Source organism: Cupressus sempervirens, chromosome 9 (assembly GCF_028749045.1).
Source record: "Cupressus sempervirens isolate cs-2001-9-10 chromosome 9, ASM2874904v1, whole genome shotgun sequence".
Classification (NCBI taxonomy): Eukaryota; Viridiplantae; Streptophyta; class Pinopsida; order Cupressales; family Cupressaceae; genus Cupressus; species Cupressus sempervirens.
In genome coordinates, this window is record NC_143126.1 from 366,551,965 (window position 1) to 366,577,742 (window position 25,778).

The 25,778-nt window shown below is 36.3% G+C and overlaps 1 pseudogene; it reads left to right on the forward strand.

The window, feature by feature from the left end:
- Window positions 1-2,461: 2,461 nt before the first annotated feature.
- LOC149538818 (putative DUF21 domain-containing protein At3g13070, chloroplastic pseudogene) lies at window positions 2,462-3,251 on the forward strand (annotated as a pseudogene).
- The last annotated feature ends 22,527 nt before the right edge of the window (window positions 3,252-25,778 follow it).

Consider the following 25,778-nt stretch of genomic DNA (forward strand, 5'->3'; position numbering starts at 1 on the left):
TGTTTTGAGATAGACTTCATAGACAGATTCTTGGAACCTGAATCTTTGAAGGAGGAAGTTACAGATTTAAATGAGAACTATGTGGGTTATCACTTAAATAGTTTCAAGAAAGACTATCACCATAGAGACTCCATTTTACTTACCAAGAATCTCATGGAAGATGTCAAGAGTGCTAATAAGAAACAACCTTTGCAAGAAGACATGGAGGTGCCACAATTGATAAGCTATAATGATGGCTGGCTTCTTGGTTTTAATATGTTGTTCGGAAAGCTTAGAGCTATGGAGTTTTTCTTTTCAGTGGTTGTTCTCCAATTTTCAAGAATGGACTCACTTGCACACCAATCATTGTTTCGCACCAGTGCATACTTCTCTCAACTAGTTAATGGTTTTCCATGAGTAGCCAGGTACATTTTTCTGAGTACGGGCTTCTTGCCCTACTCTTTGTACATAAAGCTTTTGTTGTGGCTAGGTATAGTTTGCTCTTTAGTTTTGCTTGTCGGTAGTGTAGGTGTTTTTGGTGTTTTCCTTCCCTTCCTTGGCACACTCCATACCCACCCAATTATACTACCCAACTTCAAATTAAAGGCTCAATTTTCAAATCTTAGCATGCAGTTTCAAAGCTTAGTTCGAAGATTGAAAGGTTCAGATGCATAGTTTGAGCTTTAAATTCAAGTTCAGGTTTAGATTGTGATATGCAGATTTTAATTCAAATCCATGTGGCGGATGAGGAAGGAAATATTGTGAGAAATGTTGTAATTATGAGTGATTCAAATTTTGTTTTGCATTGTAGCTGGTCATCCATAATATGCAAGCAGCACATTTTTGAAACACACCTTATGGTCTAAGCTTTTGTGAATAATGTTGGGCCCACGGTGCTTGGAACATGAAATTTGTTTTTGGCACAATAAAAAAATTAATAATGATGGAGAAAAAAAAATGCTTAGTCAAAATCTAGTAATAAAAGGTTGAGAGTTCGGGATCACGGTCATGGAAAACAAAATGCTTCATAACATTTAGGGTTGATGCTGGCAGGCTCATACAGTAATGGTGCACGTACGAGGCATTTATGATGGAAGATAATGTTATGGATGTGTATATATGCTATTTCCATCGTCCTATCTGCATAGGAAGATGCCATTAAATGTGGAAGAGATTTCTTCTCTTCATCGAGCTATATGGAATCAAAATGAAGCCATAGTTTACCACCTTTGGCAACATCTACCAATCCGCATGAAGGTCATGATTATTTTGGGAGTCCAGTAGAAATCATTATGTCTAATGAATCATCAGATAGATCCTTTCCTTTCAATCATGATCAGCTAGGAAGGATCAATAAGGAAGGCACACATGTCTGCATGTACAATGGCTGCACCTATTCATGAACAGTGAGAGTGAGTCTGCACGCGTTTCTCTAACCCCAGGAGGCAAGAAGGAAATAGGTTTTCCCTCAATAGTTCACAGAAATAGCGGTTCCTTTGAACCAATCATGAGCATTTCTAGGTCAAGTTCAACATCAAAGCTTAAGAATGGCGTGAATGAGTGGTGATGGGACTGCAGCAATACCAAATGCTTATTGTCAAAAACAATTATTTTACAGAAGAATTAGCAGAAGTATCAGTAGCAAGCCTTGTCTGGTTGTGCTGGATGGACTTTACACATAATGTTATAGAGCTTTGGCATGTTCACAATCAAAAAGACCTGTGGAGCGAGACTGCAGATACACCCGTGTAGCCGAACACAAGAAGATGGTAGTCATGGATTCAATACTATGTTAGCAATATGAACAAGCATAACCATAGCCACTGTGGATGGGCAACCCTTGCATACCCAAGTAGTACTCTTGGACTTGGCTAAAATGTAGTATAGGTCATCACCAAGAATTACAACTCTCGGGAAAGAGTCTCAATGGCACCATACTAGCGAGCTATGGCAATCGGTCTGCTCTTGTTGCACTAGGTTTGTCAAAAAAAAACTTGAGTGGCTCAATTCCAAAGGAACTTGGTCAGTTTCCCAATCTAAATGAACCAAATTTGAAGACTCAACATTTTGTTGGATGCTTTCCAAGGTTTGGAGCATTTACATGCAGCCCATAACCCTAATTAGGGTGGTGGCATAATTTTAGCATTAATTACCTCAAGGATATTCTTTCTAAAGTGTGATCAGATGTTGAACAAATATGACAAATAGTGGAGACCCAAATTCAAGTAGAAACATCAAATTCGAAAGTGCCTAAGGTCTGTGAGCTAGCTGAGAAAGAACTTGAAGATGGAGTTTTTTTGTTGCATCAAGATGTCACTTGATTTCTGCACGATGTAACAAACATTTCTGCAATCGCACCTGTGATTAAGGCAGCAATGACACTCTTTGGTGAAGCTTGAATTAGTGTAGCAACAGGAGGCATGACAGTAGGTGGTTGTTTTACTGCTTACTGAATTTACTCCTAAGAGCATAGCTGTACATAATGCAACAGAAGTGGCGTGCTTATTTAATGTTGTATCTAGTAGGCCAAGTTTGCACAGCTTTATCTGTGGGTATATTAAAGATCTTGGGACTAAAGAGTAGAAGCAAACCCCTTGTCACTAAGAATGAGCTCAAACTTATGTTGAGGTGTGCAGAGCTGAGCAGGGCAATCAAACAAGAAGAGCAGGACATGATTGATAATGTTTTAGGTTTTAAGGGCACTTCTGTAGAAGAAGTGATGACTCCTCTAGTAGATGTAGTTTCTATTGATGTTGATGCTAGCTTGATGGAATTTCATAACCTTTGGGTGACCTACCAATATTCTAGGGTACCTATTTTTGAATGGCGTGTTGATAACATTGTTGGAATTACATATGCGATGGACATGCTGGATTATGTTGAACAGGCACTGCTATTGCAAAAGCTAACAGTTGGGCATATTGTACACAAGCCTGCCTATTTTGTTCCTGATTCTATGTCAATTTGGAGGTTGTTGAGGGAGTTTAGAATAACCCACTTCAACTTTGAATTGATGAGGAGATGCTAAATGTCAGAATAATAACCCCAATGCACATGGCAGTGCACCAGATCAAAGAATCAACCCTGTAGTTAGAAGATTGTGACAATAATGGATACCGCTCAGAATTGCCCTAATATTTCTTATCACAAATATAGAACAGTTGAATGATGACTCTACACCCAATGGACAGCATTGGACAGTAGTAGACAGAGATTCTGGAGTTCTCTGCATCCCGGCACAGAATGCAGCCCCCAAAAAGAGCCAATGTTAGCTAGCGTTTTGGAACCCTAAATGTTTCCCCTCTTAGCTCAACAACGTGAGAAATTAGAAACTTAAAACTTACAAATTATTTTGCATTTATATTATTTAATTCTTTAATGAATTAAATATATTCAAGTTAAATGCAAAGTCATTAATTATTAAAACATTACTCTAATTTCTCATATGATTAATTCTATCATGAATTAATTATAATATGAGGGTGAAAGTAGAAGATTTAATTGGGTAAGTTGATGGAGCAGATTATATTTGGAAAAGAATGATTAAAAATAATTAATTCTTTTTAAAAGAATTAGTTATTATTATTGTAATTTGTATTAGTTAAGGTATTGGAATGTTCAAATATAATTAATTCTTTAAAAGAATTAATTATCACTGTAATGGGAAAATGGGTTCAGTAAGAAGTTAGGGTAGTTGCCAAACTTCTTGGCAAAAATTATTTAAAGGTTGAAAAGCAATTGTAATGAGTTCTTCTTTTCCAGGGGTTGGAGTTCTACAGCTACTGCTACAGGGAGAAGAATATTTTCTATTTTGTGGAGGGAAATGTAGAGAGTTGATTTCTTTTGTTCTCTGTATTTGATGGTAACAGAAGGGATGAAATAATACTAATGTTATTTTGTTATGTGTTAGAAATGGAAAGGAACATTTGTATGTCAGATCTTAAGGTCTGAATATTTATTTTCTGATGGAAAAAGATCCTATGGTCTTTTCTATCCTGTTTCAAATAGAGTCCTATGTTGTTGTCTTTTGCAAAATGATATGTTTGATTCTCTCTATTCTCTTATAGTATTGTGAAAGACTTGGCGAATAGTCCTATGGCTATTTTCTGGTTTTTCCCTCATAATCAGCTTATTAATTTGATAATCGCATTTATTCCATATTGATGGATGAATGTCAGAAAACCCTTCGTGTCTTCAGGTTAAAGACATAATCAATTTATTACATTCATTGTATATCTTTTATGAGGGAGTTGTACCTCTCAATTCAGAGAAAGATTATCAATAGAATGATAATCTATCCATTTGTTAGTTCATTTTGTTCTTCTTTTGAAACCTATTGAATCATTGTTTGCATTTCTATCTGAAGGACAAAACTATTTACTAACATATGTAATACCCCAAAATTGGCTCATTGCCATGATACCAATTCTGGTCTATTTCTGACCAATCCTAAAGTCCTATTCCATCAGGCAAATTCTTATTCGACTACTTGGTACTTGACTTAATTGTCAGATGCAGAGAACCCTAATCTGCATTCATCATGCTTATTATTCCTATAGTATTTACTCATATTAGTCACATTAAACCTATTGATTAATATTTAATTTAATTATTAAGTATTTATACTTTAATTAAATTAAATTATATCCTAAGGCTAATGTACTGTGGAATTAAATCTATTTAATTTAATAAATATGCCTATTTTAATTAATTAAACAAAATTATTTAATTAAATGGAGAACTTAATTCTAAATTAATTAAACAAAGTTATTTAATTAAATGGGAAGCCATTCCTAATTAATTAAATGAAGTTATTTAGTTAAATAAGAAAAGTGTCTCTAATTAATTTAATAAAATTATTTAATTAAATAGAAAAGGTAATTATGAGAGCATATCTCATTTTGTTAAATTAAATATCTCACCAAAATCTCTCTTCAGTTCAAAAAAGGAAATTCCCAGTTCACTGCTGATCAAATTAGAAGTGACCCAGATCACTTGCTTTTACACTAAAGTCTATCTAAGTTGAAAAACTCTTACACTTAGATCTGAGTTAGTTAACTCTCTTTAATTTGGGAATCTTCCTTTATGACTGAACTTCATCTTCAATCCTGACCATTGATTGAAATCAATCTCGACCGTTGATGGATTCTAGGAAAGTCTATTTAAGAGACCTTCATCTCTTCATTTTGAGAGGTTGAATGAGAATTTGCATCGAATTGTTGCTGGATTGTGCATTCATTTGAGCTCATTACTTTCATAAGATATTCATTTTTTAGTTTAATCTCATTTAGCATAATATGCATACATTTTAGCATAATCTTCTTTTACATGTTCTTAGATTAAACGTGCATACTCCATCCTAGATTAATCTGCATTCTCATATAGATTAGTCATATTTTCTTTTAAATCCTTCGTTTGTAGAGGGTCTGGTTGCTTAACACCTCAAATCTGAGGATATCTAACAAGCAATTCCCTTTAGATAGAAGGCAACAGGTTGCCTTGCCGGCTGATTTTCAGATGAACAATCCAATGTTCATTCTGAGATAAATCCGCAAATAAGGACCATGTTGAAGTGTGTGTGTTAGCATAGGCCACATATTCATGCATACATTAAGTGACAAATCTCAAAAATACAAAAAAAAAAAAAAAAAAATTGTTACCCTGGTGAAAACCTAGCAATAGGTGTCTTGGTAACACCAAAAAAAGTGAAAAATCTCAAAAATACAAAAAAATTGAAAAACAAGAAAAGTGCCAATGGTGAAAACCTTGAAACAGGCATCATGGTAGCAAAAAAAGAAAAATCTTGCCAAGAAGGTGAAAACCTGGTAAACAGGCACCTCTTGTTCCCAATGCTCCATCTTGCAAATAAGGACCATGTTGAAGTGTGTGTGTTAGCATAGGCCACATATTCACGCATACAAAGTAAATGAAAATCAAAATGATTCCCCAACAGGCCAACAAATAGTTCTTGTAATGAATGAGTTAGTTTATTCAAACATTGACCTAGTTCTCTATGAGCTAACATGGCTTACAAATTTCATAAAGCAGTTATGGAGGGAATAGAGGAAGAGGAAAACTAACTATGAAGATGATAGTGGTTCCATTACCTTGCAAAAACTTCTTTTCTAATTTTTTGAACAACATATGCTTGTTGTAGCCCTATGGGAAGAGGAGAGAAAGAAGATGAAGAAAGTCATAGTGTCCCAAGGTGAGGAAATTATAGATTTGAAAGAGCAATTGGCAAACCAAAAACAAAGGATGGATCATGCCATCAAATTGGTTGATCAAGCACTTGTTTGCAGACTACCACCTCATATTTATGCTATGTGTTTAAAGGAATAGTTTCTTTTATTCCAACTTATGCTAACCCTCAAGAACATAAATGGAAAATTCAAATCAGCTCAGGAATTGTATGATTTAAACCAAACTCTACCATCCTGGTAGTAGAAACTCAATTGAATCCTTTACTCTATATAGGAGATATACATCTAAGGGATTTGATGTCCTGGATGCATAATGAAGCTAATTATGATAGACAATTTAATAATTATAGAGATGAGAAAAGAACGGAACCCCTATCATTGAGAGCTGAGACCAGTAAACCAAAAGAAGTTCTTAGGGACTAGTTTAGATTGACTTATGGGGATAAGAACAAGGGAGTAAGGGATAGAATCTTCGCTACTAGAACCAAGGTCTATGCAGACTATGAGAACCTACCTTACTTTTCCTTTCAAAGAGCCATGGTTGGTGTTAAAAGTAGGTTGGCTAGATTACTTGAGACACTTAAAAGATCAAAGTCAAACAGTCCTATCAATTTAGAGGCCACCCTTCACTGAGTTCCAATGTATATAGAGTTGGGGAAATGGGATAGGCCAAAACTATGGTGCCCACTCACTATGCAACCTCCAATGCTCATGTGGCCCCTATATGATATTAATGCTAATAGAGTTGACAAGCTATAGGAGGACCATAGAAGGAAAGTTTTGAAGAGAATAGGAGGATTCTACTACACCTTCAAAAGTAGCAGGAGAGGAAGGACTAAAGTTGGAGAATTTAGATCACTAACTAGAAAATGCAATCCTTGAGGACAAGCATTAGTTTACTAGCGGGTAGATGATGAGGCTAATTATTGCCTCTATTTTATGACAGTTTTAAACACTCTATTTTACTTCCACCAAGACATTTGTGAACTTATGTTTACTTGAACTGACGATTAAACTATGGGTAGATAGTATGTCATATTTTTCCAATATTATATATATAATGCAGTATTTCATATAACCATCAGAATGTGTGTTCTAATATTTGAATTTAATTTGATAATGCTTATTTGCAAATATCTCTACATAATAACTAACATGTTAGCAAAGGAAGTTGAAGATGGTTGGAAGTATTCAAAGGGAACAGTTGAAGATAGCCAACAACATTCAAAGAGAAAAGGCCTTAAGGTTCAGCCACAATGGAGAAATTCATAATGGTACCAAGGGACACGGCCGCTAATATGGAGTAGCTATGAAGAATTATTATATTTTCTTTGCATTCATTATTGTGTCAAAGCGGTTGTCTAGACTTTATTATTCATTCCATGAGCTGTAATCTTTCCTTCTTTTTCTCTGGGGGATTTGTAGTTAGTTTGTTTTACTTTCCTATTTCAGAATAAGTGTCGATCTTTTATTTATAGGGATTAGGTGAATAGTGTTAGAGGTTAGAATAATGCTTATGACAAGAAACTAGTGACTCTTGCAGTGAGTTATTTTTACAATTTTATGTATCATTCTCATGTAAGCAATTTTTGGAACATAATGAAATAGCTCCTAGTTTACATTATGTGTTAGTATATTAGCAAAATCCAACCAAGGGGGCCCACTTGGGAGGTGGATTAGATTAGAGTAGTATAGATTTGTTTTCAAGCATCTTTAGTATTGCAGGTAGAAGTTGTAAGTTCCTTCCTATAGCATCATACTTTGTGAGTATTCATGTAGCATCTATAAGAATAGTTATAGTAGATGAACTGAGTTGGAATATATATTAATATTTTTGCATTTTCAGTATTCATTTTAGTAAAGAGTTAAGTGTGTGAGTTTTCTGTAGCAATAGTGTAGGTTCTTTTCTTGCATTTTACTTTCCTGTAGCATAAGCATAATGACTCATTAAGAAACCTAGTGCACATACTATGCTAACCATTTCAAGTATATGTGCCTAGGTTGACAAAATTAAATGCACCTCATGGTGAGAAAAAATAGTCCTTAGATTGAATACACTATTCCTAAGTATGGCCTTGTGACGTAGGCAAAGGATGAATAACTTGGGCCAAAGGCTCACCTAGCTATCCAAACCACCCTGCAAGAGTTAACATAACGAAAGCAAACACAAGGAACAGCAACCAAAGGAGGAAAAAGAGAGAATACTTTTATTGATTCATCAAAATATCTTCATACATGCCCAGCTGTAAGGCCTTCTTAGTTATGACCAATTACAATACATTCATATACAAAGATCTAATAGAAAATTCACACCTTCAGTTCTACTCTCTAATCTTCTTCACCAAAAACTTGCCTAACTCTAAACCTAAACATTATATTTATACTTGCCAAAATGGCTTATAGATCATTCTAGAATCATTATATAAGAGGAAGGCTGACCCAACAATGGTCTGGACTCATCCCAAGAAAAGATCTTAACATAAATGTTGTGAACAAAATAAATTTCACAAGTTAGTGTACACTTGATTTTTGTCAAGCTCTAAACCTTTCTATACAAATGATTCCATGAGTTGGAATGCTTAGATGCCGGCTTAGAGCTCCCTATCCACGGAGTGCAAGAAGCTAGTATTCAAGCATGAAGGCTCTCAGCCAAGCCTTAGAAATGTGCTTCTTGCTAGTAAACCATGCAACGAGAGGTTCTTTGAGACAAGAGCAAGAATGCAAGTGTCTACAATGAATTCCTCAAAGATGCAATGCAAGATGGAAGACTAAACTTGAATGGAAATGCAAGATGCAACTATGCTAAACATGGATGAGAGTATTACAAAACCAAATATTTAAACTATGTGAGATATTGCAAGAAATCAAAGCTAAACTAAAATGCAACTATGCTAAGAATGCCATATGATCTTATGCTAATATGATGGAATGAGAGAATGTAGACAAGGAGTGAGAAATTCTCCACAAAGCTCCCAAGAAACCTGTTAGAAAACCTGCAGCATAACAATATTCAAAAGATGGATCGATTGAGGGGGAAAGCTCTCTCCCTTTTAAAGATGTATGGACGGTAGAGATCAAGATGAAGATGGTGGATGATCAACGGTGGAATTCAAAAAGAGGAGTGATCCATGTGCACACACAAGTCAACCAATAGAATATAAGTTGACTTGTCATATAAGACAAAAGTCACAAAGCCTTTTCTTTTAATTGAAAAATAGAAAAAGGACTTTATGTGTGCACTTTAAGCGGGTTAAAAGAATGGAGTGTTTTATTTAATTAAAAGGGGACATGTTCTTTTAATCAAATAATGAACTTAGGATAGCATAGTCAAACTATAGGTTATAATTAAACAAATTGATTATTAGCAATTTGTTCTAGATAAGTGATTAAATTAATTTAGCCAAAATGTTGAAAAGAGGGCTAATAGTCTAGATGACCATTTTTAGGTGATTACATTTGCCCCTCTTTGACTAATGCGTGATCGATCTGGGAACGCATTATGTCAAAGAAAATTGAAGCCAAGTAGGCAGCAATAGAAATAGATATCTGATTTCAAAAAATGAAATGCAGAAAGAGATAGCAAATCCTGAATGTATAGTCTAATAGCAGTAGTACTAAACAGTAGGATAGAGATGATGTTAGAATTCAAGAAGAATACTAACACCTAGCAAAGTAGATAGATCAAGAGCAAGTGAAAAGATCAAACAAGTGTTGCAAAGAAGTAGATAGTTGTAGCAATCAGTGATAGAGTATTTTTGCCCCCTCGGGATCGAAATTGAAATGAGGTAAGGGGATGAAAAAACTAGTTGGACATGAGAAAATTAGAATATAGCAATGTCCAAGATGACAGATAGATGATTAGAACCCAGGAATGACTATAAAAAAATTGATAAAATGCCCCAGTTTGACTAGAGTTGACCTTGAAGGATATAGCATAAAAATTAGGTCAAAATGAGTAGAAAGGTGATTTTAGACATGAAACAGTGAATTGAAGTAGATATGAAGTATGGAAATGATGAAGGCATGAAGAAATGAATATGCCCCAGTGATGATTCAGAGATTAGACCTCAAAAGGTCAGCTAACTGCTCAGAAGAAAGTAGAATTTTAAAAGACAATTTTGACCATCAAGATGAACTCGAATTTGGATTTAAATCCCAAAAATTAATCTAGCACGTTGAAATTATTTAAGAGGTCAAAACTTTATATAATGTGATGATAAGATAGAAAAGAGATGAAGTGAAAGATTAAGAAGGTGAAAAGACATGAACAAGAAGAAAGTAAAGAAATATATGAAAGGAGTTAGCTGATATGTCCACAAAAAAGATGAAGAGAGAGCTCTCCCCATATGCAAGAATGCAAGACTAATCTAGAAAATGAACCTAAAATGCAAGCTAATATGAAAAGTGGTTTACCACCAAGAAGTGCATAACATTTAGACTCTTAATTTCATCATTGAGTATTTATTAGGAACATCATGAGATCATACAACCATCACTAGTATAACTATGAAGATATGAATATGATCGATATTAGATAGGTATGTGGAAATCCAATCTAAGCATCATAGACATATAAGTCAAGATAACTACGCAATTAGATTCTCTAAGTTTAATTTAGCAAGATTACACCTGTATTAAGGCATAAGCGCCAGGATAAACCCTGAGTGCGGTCTTGCAAAATAGTCAAGGATGATACATTTGTAAGTCAACATGTTGGATAGGAAAAGCATAAATGCTTACAACACTATAGACAAACAAAGTATATCCACAAGCAGAAATCAAGAAAGTATGTCCCATGCCCCCAGTCTTCTAGTCAATGACATCCTCGAAAGACTATTAGGGAGGGAACACATGGCAAAGAAATCATCATAGATAGCACACAAAGTAGATAAAGATCAGTATAGCTCAGTCGTTTAAGTGTTAAAGTGCGTGTGTGTAAGTCACTTGGCCATTTCTTCAAAACTTGATTCTAATAGTGAGAAATATCATGACATCGAAGACCATAGGTAAACTATCTGAAAAGTGTTGAAAAATACTTGATGTCAAGGTGGGGGAAGTATTGAGAAACACTATTTTGTGAGTTGTCCAAAAAACCCTAATGCACAAGAATACCTCAATAGGCTAAGCAGTTGTGCCCCCAAGACGAGGACAAGAAACAATTCCAAGCTAGGAAATGTGTAGCGAAGTGGATGATTGAGACTGATAGACATAGGTGCAAGGGTTTCAAGTAGCGCCTATTTCCAGATTTTCACCACTTGACAGATTTTTTTAGGACTTTTTTCAATTTTTTGTATTTTTGATGATACATCAAAGTGCCTATTGCTAGGTTTTCACTAAAATGATCTTTTTTCAGGACATTTTCTGATTTTTAGGATTTTTTCAGCATCATATATGATTTTTTGGATTTTTCAAGATCATAGATATATACAAGATAGCTGAGCGACAAGCCTCTAAGTATAGAACTTCTTCAAGTGTAGGATGTTGATAGGCTTCGCAAGTTCTTCTCCCTCTGAAGTAGACAACTGGTAAGCACCAGACCCAAATGCTGTTGTGATAATGTAAGGACCCAACCAGTTAGGTTCAAATTTCCCTTTCTGCTTTCGATGTTGCTGATTTTTTGGATTCTCCCTAAGTACAAGTTCACCAACCTAGAACTCATAGGGGTGAACCTTCTTGTTATGTTGTGTAGACATGCGCTTCTGATAAGCTTTCATGTGATCAAAAGTAGCCTTGTGATGTTCATCCAGAGTCTCTAATTCCTGTACTCGCATAGCTCTATGATCTTCATCGTTTATTAACCCATGTAAGGAGACGCACAAAGAAGGTATCTCGACTTCTAATGGGAGAATAGCCTCAGAGCCATAGACTAAAGAAAAGGGTGTAGCCCCTGTAGGAGTACAAATAGAGGTTCTATAAGCCCAAAGTGCTGAATTTATTTTCAAGTGCCAATCTTTACCAGACTTGTGAACTGTGTGGTGTAGGATTTTCAGCAGTGTTTTATTAGAGGCCTCAGCTTGGCCATTCCCTTGGGGATAGTAAATGGAGGACTAGTGTTGTTTAATTCGAAACTTTTTGCATAGCTATTTTAAGTCCTTATTCTTGAACTGCCCTCCATTATCCGTAACAATAGAGGATGGGATACCATATCAGCAAATGATGTGATTCAGTATAAACAGGGCAACATGTTTGCCTGTAGCAGCAGATAATGGTACAGCTTCAACCCATTTAGTGAAATACTCCATTGCTGTGATGATGAATTTATGACCGTTGGATGAGCTTCAATGAATCTTTCCTACCAAGTCAAAGGCCCATTGCTGAAATGGCCAATATGTCACAGAAGGGATTAACTCTCACCCGAGAGCATGTATCAAGTTTCCATGGAGCTGACATTTCTGACAAGACTTTGCATAGTGCACAGCATCAGCTTGCATGGTGGGCCAGTAATAACCCGTCCTAAGCAATTTTTGAGCAAGTGCAAGGCCATTAGAATGTGCCCCATAAATGCCATCATGGACTTCGGCAAGTGCCTTCTCAGACTCTTCTAGCTCTAAACACCAAAGCAACGTTTCGTCTAGACCCTTCCTATACAAGTCACCAAAGACCAAAGTGTAGTGTGAAGCATTACGAAGGAGTTGGTATTTTTGGTTGCGTGTGAGGGTTTCAGGAATAACCTGATCATGTAGGTAGGAGAAAATAGCCGCATAGCGGGAGGAATCATGACCCACAACAGTGTAGATCACCTGGTTATCTGAGGAATCATAGGCTGGATGGTGCAATTCTTCCACCAGGAACTCAAATCGTGATTCATGTTCTTGTATTGGAGGATAGATGGTAAGGTGGCCATAGCATCAGCAGCCTTGTTTTCTGCTCTAGGAATCTGTTGGAATTTTACAAAGGTAAAATAATTCCTTAGAGCATCTATCAACTTTTTATAAGGGATCAACTTGTCATCCTTTGTTTGATATTCATTATTCACTTGGTTCACAACCAGTTGAGAATCCCCATAGATGTCTAGCTCATTTATTCGCCATTCAAGGGCCATTTTTATCCCATTTGTTAATGCTTCATACTCTGCAATATTGTTTGTACATGGGAACAATAATTTGTAGGACTTTGGGATCCTATAACCATGAGGGGAAACAAACAACACCCCTGCTCCTGCTCCATTCTATGTATGGGATCCATCAAAAAACATCTTCCATGTTCTGTCAGTAATGTTCATGATCGAGGCATCTGGAAACTCAATTTGCATAGGTGCTACATCTTCAAGTGGGAAGTCAACCAATTGGTCACTATTTCTTCTCCCCAAAGGAGGGAAGTGGGAGGAACAAAGTCTTCGTCTTGTGCAGTAGTAGCAATTACGGGAGAGTCATCATCCTCTGATTCACTAGACATGAGCAATCTTTGATCACAGTTTGGTGTATTATTGTCTAGCCCAAAGCCTAGACCAACGGTGTCTCGAGCATCATGATCTTGAGTGTGACTTAAAGGTTCAACTAGAGCGTTCTTACAACCAGTTAAGGACCTGTGGCCCTAGTAGCCCATTTTTGTCAAAAATTTATAGCCTTTTTCATATTTTTTGGGAGAAATAGGGGTAGTCATTGTAACCTCCTCGTCTTCCTCTTCTTTGTAGATCCAGTCCCTAATGGCTTGTTCTTCCTTCTCTGCTTCCAATGGTATGGAAGATTGCACAAAAGCACCAAAAAGTGTCATAGCAGAAGTAGAAGACTTCTTTGCAATAGTTGGTTTCCCGTAGGATCAAGGGGAAATTGGTAAGGAAGCAATAGAGTCCAAAGTGTACTCGCCCATACCAAGGCTTATCATTTTCAGTTTTTGTTCACATTCTGTGAAAGATGGTGCTAGCTCATGAGAAGAGCGATTGTGTGGGACTAGCGTTTCAGCAGCAGATAATGTGTTGATAGACATATAGTTGTCGTCAAGGACAACTACTTCAGTACCATTAAAAGGGAACTTAATGCACTGATGGTATGTAGTGGGTACTGCTTGCATATCGTGAATCCATGGACGTCCCAACAACAAGTTGTATGCAAGTGGTATGTCTAAGACTTGGAAAACGACATTCTTCTCAACTGGACCAACTCTGATTGGAAGTACAATTAGACCTTTAGAAGGCCTTTCAACCTCATCATAGGCCTTTATATTTATCTTGCGCTTAGGATCGATGGCAAATTCAGACATGCCCAATTATTGGATTACATTGAATGAAATGATATTTAACCCTGCACCATTGTCTATCAAGACTCGACGGACGCGGGTACAAAATATTTGAACTTCGACATGAAGAGCAAGGTTATGGGGATGACGGAGAGCTCGATCATCTTCTTCAGAAAAGGTGAGATAGTGGGGTGAAGAGATGTAGTTCACCATAGCTTGGAATTGTTCCGCATCAATTTCTGTGGGAATATTGGTAGAACGTAAAGCTTTCTCAAGGATATCCCTGTGCAAAGGAGATAACTCTAGCAATTCAAAAAAGGAGATTTGTGCTTGTGTGCGTTGCAGTTGGCTAACAAGATCATAGTTGGAGATCTTGGAATTAATTGGTTGCTTAGATGATGAAGCATTTTTAGGATCATTAGCAACTTTTAGGACAACCTTAGATTGCCCCCTAGTGATAGCATTAAGTGGTTCACCCTGAGAAGATGAAGACTCAGCGACTCAGAGTACCGCCTTGGGTCTAGTATCAGTATTATCTTGAGGAGTGGATCGTGTCCTTAAGACCACTCTTGGTCGTTCATCTTCAACGTCATAATTTGGCCAGTTGTCATTGTTGGAGCTTGCCATACATATGTATTCAACAGGCTCAAGCATGCTTATAACATTATCAGTGTTAGCGTAAGCATAACTGATTTTGGCGTCATGATTCTTTTTGGCAACTACCCTTGAGGTCTCACCCTTTTCATATTCAGGTAATGGTTTTTGGAAAGCCTTATGATCAGTATTCTTAACAAGGCCATCTGTAACAACTTTGCCAGCTTTGATGAGTTCTTGAATTACATCTTTGAGTTTGAAGCAATTCTCTATGTTATGTCCTTTACTTTGGTGATAGCTGCAAGTATGATCTTCTCTCCACCATGGAGGTCTAACGGGTGGATCGTAAGGACGTGAGTTGTCTGGTAAGGTAACCAATTTGTTTGCAATTAAGGTTTTTAAAACCACTTCATAAGGTTCGACCATAGGTGTGTAAACACGTCGCTTCTCTGCAGATTTAGAGCCTTTGTCAAAGGTTTGTGGTTTTGAACCTTCTTGTTGCTTTGCTGCATAGGTGGCATTGGAAAGGTTAAATGCAGGTTCCTTAGTCTTAGGAGTGTCCACTACTCCGTCATTGACAACATACTTGTTTTTGTTCCAAGGTTTTCCTTTGTCTTTACCATTTCCATTGTTAATTCTATCCTTGTTTATGGCAATATCACCTCTTTTGATAGCAACATCCTCAATGTGATATGCACTTTCTACCATGGCGTTGAAGGATGTGAATAACTGTTTTCTTAGATCAAAGTATAATTTGGGTACAAGCGTATTGACAAAAATATCAATTTTTTCAGCCTCAGGCACTTGCCGAGGATACCGAGAGTATAAAGATCTCCATCGTTGGAGATATATTGCAAAAGATTCTCCTAGTTTTTGTTTGATGTTGCATAAGTCTAGCACAGTCACAAGATGTTGAATGTTGTATGAATATTGCTGGATGAAGCATTGCACAAGTTTGTCAAATGTTTTAAGAGGAGCACTTAATTTTGTGAACCATTCCATAGCTTGTCCTGTTAGACTTCTAGGAAACAAACACATAAAAAAGGTGTCTTCATGCATAAAGTCCATGCTAATAGCATAGAAATGTCTCACATGGTCGTGAGGGTCACCATTTCCATTGTATTTATCATACTTAGGAACCTCTATATCCTTAGGAAATGGCAGCATGTATAGACTCCTATCAAATGGAAGAGCACAAATTGATTCAACAAATGATGTCTTAGGAGGCTCTTTTGAAGTTTGCAGTTGTGCAAATTTTTTCCTTAGTTCCTGTATTTCTTCCCTTAAGATTTCAGCCTCAGTGGGCTCTCGTCTTGGAATAATATTTTCAACATTAAAACCTTGAGGGAGTTTCCATCCCCTAGCTGCCATGTATCAGAAGTATTGGTCTCCATTTTCCTCTAAAGCTCTGAGCATTAGTTTTTGGGCGAAGCCATCTTGTTGAAATTTGATCACGTCTTCGCTAGTTACTTCTTCATCACTATCATGGTTTAGGTGAAGGACATGCGCCAGCGACAGCTCTAGGAGTCCTTGGAGGCATGTGATTACCATCATTGTTCTCAAAAGGATTTCGAGGACAAGTTCCTTTGTATCCTTCATAGCGTGCTTGATTGTTAGTTTCAACTTGTTGATTTTCTCTCTCCCTAGCGTATATAGCCTCCAAAGTCTTTTGGGTTTCACGTGCTTGTTCTTCTAGGCAACGTTTAATTTCATTAGGGTGCACCATAGTGACTATACCACTCATATCCTAGGGTGTCTCAAAGGGTGTACCAAATGGATTTTCAAAATTATAAAGTGGGTTGTGCCGAATGTTGGCCGTTTGTGTTTGAGTAAATTCGAGATTCTTATCACAAGGTTGTTTGCAAGGACATTTGGGTGGTGTTTCCAATTGCTTGAAAATGAAAGGCGTGTGGCTAATGTTACCAACTTGATATCTAGTTGTGACCGGCATGTAAAGAGTTGTCTTTGTTTAGTAGGACAAGAAAAGCGAGCCGAATTTGAAGCTTTTACAACCAAGACTAGTCACTTGTCAAAATGTGATAGATGGCTTGTCAAATAGTGCTCAAGATCTTATAGCACAGGTGACTCGAGCCGAGCGGACGATCAAGAAGCTCAATAGCGGATAGCTAGAATAAAATAATAGCTGAATTTTGACAAGTGATTCTTCAAGACATTTCAAGACTTACATTTGACGGAATAAACCCATCTTTTCAACCTAGGACGAATTCTTCACACACTGATACGTACCCAGGATCAAGGGTGACCAACGTGATGCTCCTTAGACCAAATAAATCCAAATGCAAACTTTGTTTTGACCCAAAATGACTCTAGGCGATACTTTCTCAAAAGGAGGGTGACATAAGTTCAAAAATAGTGTCGCGCGACCGAATTTCAACAAGGGTACGACACTTTTTGTCTAAGCGACAGATATTTTAACTGAGTGCGACAGAAATTTACTATTGATATGCGACATAATTTTTGAAAAAAAATTCGTGCGATATTTCTGGTGAAAGCGTGCGACAAAGTGCCAGTTTTGTGCAAAAAAAGTCAATTTTTGGTTTGAAGTTCATTTCAATTTGTCAATCAGATAGTCGTTTCAATCAGACAACATTTTGTTTCAGTTCGTATCAGTAAACAGCAAGGTTTGCAAAAAGTAAGTGTTGTAACATGTCTCAGAACAATTCATCAAGGGTAAAAACAACCTTGTCAATATGCATTTGGGATATCAGGACGGCCTTCCTAACAACTTTTTATCGGAATGTTTATGTTGCAAGAACATTAACACTGGTCAAAACATCGAAAACAATAGCCAAGCAATCTACCTTAGAGTCACGGTTCATTACTCAACAACTTGGCCCATGCTTGATGCTCTTTTGCCTCACACCAAGTGGTTTCCCACAAGAGATATTGGCTTTGTCATGGAAGTGCCATAAGCACAACCAAGGAAACACATATGGTGAGTGTAAATCTTGAGGTGATCCGGGTAGTCCACTAAGATCGATCCTTGCACCAAGAAGTTGAGCGGCTAAAAAAAGGTAGTTACTAACTTTAGAGTTTTTAGATCGGGCTTCCGTTCATAGTGTTCCTCTTGCTCCCAATTATGGGACACCTCACCTTGTGATGAGTAACCGATCTCGCGATCACAAGAGTACCTTAAGCATTCTTGCCTAGTGATCTCCCTATGGTTGAAATTCCATAAGCAATCACACTAGGCGAAGACAAACACTACGTCTACCAAAGTTTTATATCCTTGGTAGCCTTGAGTTTATAGTGGGTTGGAAGAGCCAAGTAATCGGCTTGTCCCCACTTGGGTCGTTCCTCTCAGGTTGTCCGAGAGCAGGCCCTCTAAAGGATTCTAACTATACAAAGTGGATCAACTTTTGGAAGTCAAGATTTCTGGTTCACCACAAGGGTGAAGAGCATACTCTCCTATTCCAATCATTTTCTCCCAAACACGCAAAGAAGATTCAGTTGTCTCTTACTCTTGAAACCAAATGGTAAGTCAAGATTTTTGATTCACCACAAGGGTGAAGAGCATACTCTCCTATCACCAAAAGATCCCAATTGTAAGTTTTAATGTGCCTAAAAATAAACAACTAGTATATGTCGCACGTGTAAAAGTAAAGAACAAGAAAAATTGGATTTTTATGCGTTGGGCAGCCCTGCAAATAATCGTTAGTAGCCCTTGTGCATTTGAAGCTTTGGGATGCGTTCTTTTTATGCAATGTTTCAATTTTTTCACAAAGACGGTAACCTGAAATCACAACTTGTTAGCACCACAAGTTACTATGAAATAACATAAAAAACTAAAATAAAAAATGGTTAGTTGCCTCAAATATTCAAGTTATCTTCCAATCAAATGTATACAAAGAAAGGGCAAACTAATCACAAATGCTCTCATTTTTACTCTTTGATTTTGACCTAGTCAACAAGATTGGACTTGTTTGCTATTATTTTGAATTCAAAAAGAGAAATTCAAAGAATAGACCCTTACTAAAAACCAGAGATCTTTCCAAAAATGCAAAAAATTCAAAAAAATATCTTCATTTGCTCCCTAGAGATCGATTTTGTCAAAACAGGCCAAATTTATCAAATCAGATTTTTGATCCCTAATACGACCTCAAAATTCAAAATACAAAGAGAGTACCCATATTAAAATTAAAAAACCTTTCTGAAAATGTAAGTTTTTATGAAAAATGCACTGATTTGCGATCATAAATGGCTTTTTATGAAAAATATTAAAAAAATCATAACTCCCGTAAATCACGTCAAAGTGCTCTAAAAATTAGACTGAGACATTTTGAACACATAACCAACTTGTAAAAAAAATTTCAAAACCAAACTCCAAGCGGTTTAAAATATATGATCAAATCTCTAAACCAACTAGATTTTTGGCCTTCAAACCAATCTACATATGGGTTGGCCTTAAAACCCAAGTGATAATTCTACAAAAGCACTTGATTAGATCCAATATGTTGCTGTAAAAAGCTAGAGATGAAAAATAAAAGCAAATGGAGTTTAAAAACTTGATTCAAGCCCCACGGTGGGCGCCAAAAATGTACACTCGAAAGTGTCCCACTCTAAACCCTTCGATCCAAACGATTCCATGAGTTGGAATGTTCGGATGTCAGCTTAGAGATCCCTATCCACAGAGTGCAAGAGAGTGTATTTTAAGTTCAAGGGCTCTCAGATGAGCCTTAGAGATACTCTTCTTGCTAGTAAACCATGCAATGGGAGGTTCCAAAGACAAGATGCAAGAATGCAAATGTCTCAAGGAGTTCCTCAAGAATGCAATACAAATGAAAATTAAGCTAGAATAAGATGCAAAGTGGAGCTATGCTAAAACATGTATGAGAATGTTACAATACCATTATTAAACTATGTAAGGTTAAGCTACATGTAAAAATGAAAGCTAAGCTAAGCTAGAATGCCATGATGCCATAGATGAGAGAATGTAGACAAGAAATAGAAGTTCTCCACAAAGCTCCAAAGAAACCTGTTAGAAAACCTGCAGCATAACAATATTCAAAAGATGGATCGATTGAGGGGGAAAGCTCTCTCCCTTTTAAAGATGTATGGACGGTAGAGATCAAGATGAAGATGGTGGATGATCAACGGTGGAATTCAAAAAGAGGAGTGATCCACGTGCACACACAAGTCAACCAATAGAACATAAGTTGACTTGTCATATAAGACAAAATTCACAAAGCCTTTCTTTTAATTTCAAAATAGAAAAATGACTTTATTTGTCCCCTTTAAGTGGGTTAGAAGAATGGGGTGTTTTATTCAATTAAAAGGGGACATGTTCTTTTAATCAAATAATGAACTTAGGATAGCATAGTCAAACTATAGGTTATAATTAAATAAATTGATTATTAGCAATTTGTTCTAGGTAAGTGATTAAATTAATTTAGCCAAAATGTTGAAAAGAGGGCTAATAGTCTAGATGACCATTTTTAGGTGATTACAGTTAGCTTGCAAAATCATGTCCAAATACTGACACTCAACATACACTGGGTAACTCGATACATGAAGAAACACTCGGCATACACTTAATAACTTGTCACATGAAGAAACACTTGGCATACACTGAGTAACTTGACACTTGAAGAATCACTTGGCATACACTAGGTAACTCGGCACATGAAGAAAACTGGATTGCTAGGCACATGAAGGAACTGCTAGGCACTTGAAGAAACTACTACGCACATGAAGGACTGCTAGGCACATGAAAGAACTACTAGGCACATGAAAGAATTGTAAAATGAACAAAATGAGTAGGATAACAAGGCAACCTAAGATGCTCCTGCATTAGACAACTGGGGTTGAGAGAAATGATTCTCCTGAATCATTGAGATGTCCCAACTTGAGCTAAATCCAACTCAAATTGAGAAATCCATGAAGCATCTTCAATAGTTCTATTCTTCCACTTCACCAAATATTCATAGTAATCTTTTCATCTTGTGCTCTTGCCAACTCTCTGGTCCAATATCTATTCAACTTCTTCAATCTACTTCTTAGGATAATCATTTGATACAAAAACTTCATGCTCTGACTCATGGTACTTATACAAATCAGCAATATTGAATATAGGAGATATATCCATGTCATCAGGTAACTCAACTTCATAAGCATTACCACTGTCAAACTTCTTCAAAATCTGACAAGATCCAAATTTCTTTATCTTCAGCTTACTGTATGTTCCAACTAAGAATCTTCCTCTCTTTAGATGAACCATCACCTCATCACCAACTTGAAAATCATAGTGTCTTCTAGATTGATCAGCATTCTCCTTATACTTATGATTACTTTGCTCCAACCTCAACTTTACTTCCTTGTGTAAAGACTCCATAAAATTAACAAATTCTTCCCTTGTAGCATTTTTCTTTTCTTCACTAGCAACATCTCTCAAATTTGATATACCTCTAGGATGCATTCTAGTAATAATCTCAAAAGGTGTCTTTCATGTACTTCTATTCACAGAATTATTGTATGCAAATTCAGCTTGTGCCAATACCATCTCCCAATTACTTGGCTTATTCTTAACTAAACATCTTAGCAAATTACCCAAACTTCTATTCACAACCTCTATCTGACCATTTGTTTGTGGATGAAATGTAGAACTAAACTTCAGCTCAGTACCCATCTTCTTCCACAAAGTCTTCAAAAAATAACCAACAAACTTACTATCCCTGTCAGAAATAATTCTTCTTGGTAATCCATGCAATCTCACAATCTCCTTAAAGAAAAGTTGAGCAACGTGCTCAACATCTGATGTCTTCTTACATGGTATGAAATGAGTCATCTTAGAAAATTTGTCCACTACAACAAATATAGAATCATACCCCTTCACTGTCTTAGGCAATCCAAGTACAAAATCCATACTGATGTCAGTCCAAGGTTTCTCGAGAACAATAATAGGTGTATACAAACTAGTATTTTGACTCACTCCCTTTGCAACTTGAAAAACTCCACAACTCTTAAAAAATTTATGAACATTCTTATACATTTGTGGCCAATAATACTTCCCTTTCAGCAAACTTAATGTCTTATCAATTCTAAAATGTCCATCTAATCCACCCTATGCTTTTCCTTAATAAGATTCAACCTCATAGGACTTCTAGGAATACACAATTGAACACCTTTGAACAACGTACCTTATTGAATGAATTACTCATCATACTTACTTATGTGATCTATCAGATTTGGTGATCTACACTCTCTCCATGCCTTAGAAAAATCATGATCAACATCATATAACTCTTTCATCTCATCAAAACCAAGAACTTCAACTTTCATTTCAGTCAACAAAGAGTGTCTTCTACTTCATGCATCAGCAACTTTGTTAGTGACTTCACTCTTATTCTTGATGACAAATGTAAAACTCTACAAGTACTTAACCCACTTCATATGTCTCTGATTCAATTTTTGTTGACTTCCCAAGTATTATAAAGCTTTATGATCAATATACAACACAAACTCCTTAGGCATCAAATAATGTCTTCACTTCTTTAATGCTTGAACAATAGCATAAAACTCTTGATCATACATAGAATATTTCCTTTTAGCATCATTCAACTTTTCACTAAAGAAAGCAACAGGCTTACCTTCTTGACTTAATACAGCTCCTATTGCATTACCACTTGTATCACATTCAACTTGAAATACTTTGTTGAAATCAGGAAAAGCCAATACAAGTAATTTAGCTACCTTTTGTTTCAAAGTCTCAAAACTCTTATCAGCTCCATGTGTCCACTTGAATTCCTTTTTATCTCCCCTCATTGTCTCAATCATAGCATTACAAACAGAACTAAAAAAATTTATAAACTTTTTATAAAAACTAGACAAACCATGAAATGATCTTACCTCGCTCACATTCTTAGGTGTAGACCATTCCAAAATTGCTTTAACCTTTTCAAGATCCATATTCAAACCATCAACTAAAATCACAAATCCCAGATACACAATCTCCTCTTGCATAAAAGAACACTTTTTCAAATTAATCAGCAACTTTTCCTATTTCAACCTCAGTAATACTTGTCTAATATGATCAAGATGTTCTTCCTTAGTCTTACTAAATATCATATTATCATCCAAATAAACAATCACAAACTTACCCAAAAATCTTTTCAGAACTTCATTCATCAACCTCATAAAAGTACTAGGTGCATTAGTCAAACCAAAAGGCATAACCAACCATTCATACAAACCATCTTTTGTCTTGAAAGTAGTCTTCCATTCATCACTTTCTCTAATTCTAATCTGATGATAGCCACTCTTCAAATCAATCTTGGTGAAATACTTTGCTCCACTCAAAAAATCCATTATGTCATCCATCCTGGGCATAGGAAACTTCTATTTCACTATTATCTTGTTAATGGCTCTAGAATCAGTACACATTCTCCATTCTCCATTCTTTTTAGGTGCTAATATAGTAGGTATAGCACATGGACTCAAGTTTTCTCTGATCAAACCTTTCTAGAACAACTCGTGCACTTGTCTATTAAGTTCTTCATTCTCTACAGGTGTCAATCTATATGGTACTTTGTTTAGCAAACTAGCTCTAGGAATCAGATCCATATAATGACTTATACTTCTTATAGGAGGTAAACCATCTAGGATATCATCAGCAATAATATCTTTATACTCATTCAACAACTCAAAAATTTATTCTAGCACTCGGTCATTACTAACTTCTGCTATTCAGCCATTACTACCAACACTCAGTCCTCTAGGAACTATGGCAAAATAGACTTGATTCCTTTTCATTTCCTTTTCAAATTGTTTCCCAGAAAACCATTCAAATTTTTACAGCAGTACAATTAACCTCATCTAGACTTTCAATCAAAGGCAGCAATGTTTGTTTCTTCTCATTTACCCAAAGAGTATATTGATTCAATCTTCCATCATGTGTAGCATATATCATATTGCCAAGGTCTACCCAAAAAAATATGACAACAATCCATGGGAAAAATATCACACAAAACTTCATCAAAGTAATGTCCAATTTTGAACTTCACAAGGCATTTCTCACTTGCCAATATCTTATGCTCATCTTTGATCCATGAAACATGATAGGGTTTGGGATGTTTCAACCTCTGCAATTGCAACTTTGTAACCAGCTCCTCTGATGCTAGATTTGTAGAACTTCCACTATCAATGATTACTTTGCAGCATTTTTCAGCCATCTTACATCTTGTCTTGAATAGACTCCTCCTTAAAATAGGTTCCTCATCACTTCCTTTATTACATAAGGTTATTTTCACCATTAAATTTTCTCCAGCCTTAGGTCCACTTGGTGAACCCTCATCATCTTCTTAAATCATAGCATTTATGTTACCTTGCCTACTTTCAGAGGATCTACATTCAAAAGATCTATGCCCTTCTTTGCCACATCTAAAACAATTACCATGAAATCCACCTCTAGAATAAGAATTACCTCTTCCTCAGTAAGAACTAGTGCCTTCTTGATAAGAATTACCACTTTTCCATTCGGTCGTGCCTTTGTCATCACTCTTCCATTTAGATTTGCCTTTATCCTGCACATAACTTTTAGATCTACCACCTTCACCATAAGATCTACCTCTGCCTCTTTGGAATTTGCAACCTCTACCTCTTTGTCTTTGTTCATGTTTCTTCGTCAAGATCTCCTCGACTTTCAAGGCATATTGATTTGCTTCTTCTACATTTTTCAACTTCACAAAACTTATTTCATCTTGTATTCCAAATCTCAATCCATTAATGTACTTTGAAATTTTCTCAACATCATCATCCACATATCTAGATCTGATGTCCAATCTATAGAATTCCTCAGTATATTCTTTCACAGTCATGTCCTTTTGTTTCAAATTCTACATGTTTCTCAACAAGCTAACTTGGTAATCAGCAGGAAAGAATTTGTTCTTTACCTTGTTCACCATCTTTGGCCAAGTTTTGATCTTCTCCTTTCCTCTCCTTTGTCTATTAGTTTATAAGTGCTCCCACCATAGTGATGCATAACCTTTCAACCTAGTGACTACAATCTTCACCTTTCTATTATCAGAGGTGTTTCCATACTCAAAGAACTTCTCCATATTAGAGATCCAATCCAACATAGCATTGGTGTCCAATTTTCCATCATAAGGAACAACTTCTATAGTAGGGTTTGAATTTTCTCTAGACAATACTCACAACAATCTTTCCTCATCTTGATCTTCTTCAAGTTCTAGATTATGATTTGGTGATGCTACTTCATCATCACTTACATCATCAATATGTGCTCCTCTCCTCTGGGCTGTCTCTACAGCATCTAATCTAGCTACAATTTGTCTCAACTAATCCAATATAGCATCATCAGCATTTCTTCTACCACAAACCATCTTCACAAATCACATTCCTACAAGATCATAACCCTCTATAAGTTATAGGTCAAATTCATGGATCTGCCACCCTACAACCATATCCAAATCAAGGTTCTACATGATCCAGTCTCCACAAGGAAAAACCTCGAGCTCTGATACCAACTGGCACAGGCAAAGGATGAATAACTTGGGCCAAAGGCTCACCCGACTATCCAAACCACCCTACAAGAGTTAAAACAATGGAAGCAAATGCAAGGAACAACAACCAAAGGAGGAAGAAGAGAGAATACTTTTATTGATTCATCAAAATATCTTCATACATGCCCAACTATAAGGCCTTCTAGGTTACAGCCAATTACAATACATTCATATACAAAGATCCAACAACAAATTTGCACCTTCAATTCTACTCTCTAATCTTCTTCACCAAAAACTTGCCTAACTCTAAGCCTAACCATTCTATTTATACTTGCCAAAATGACTTACA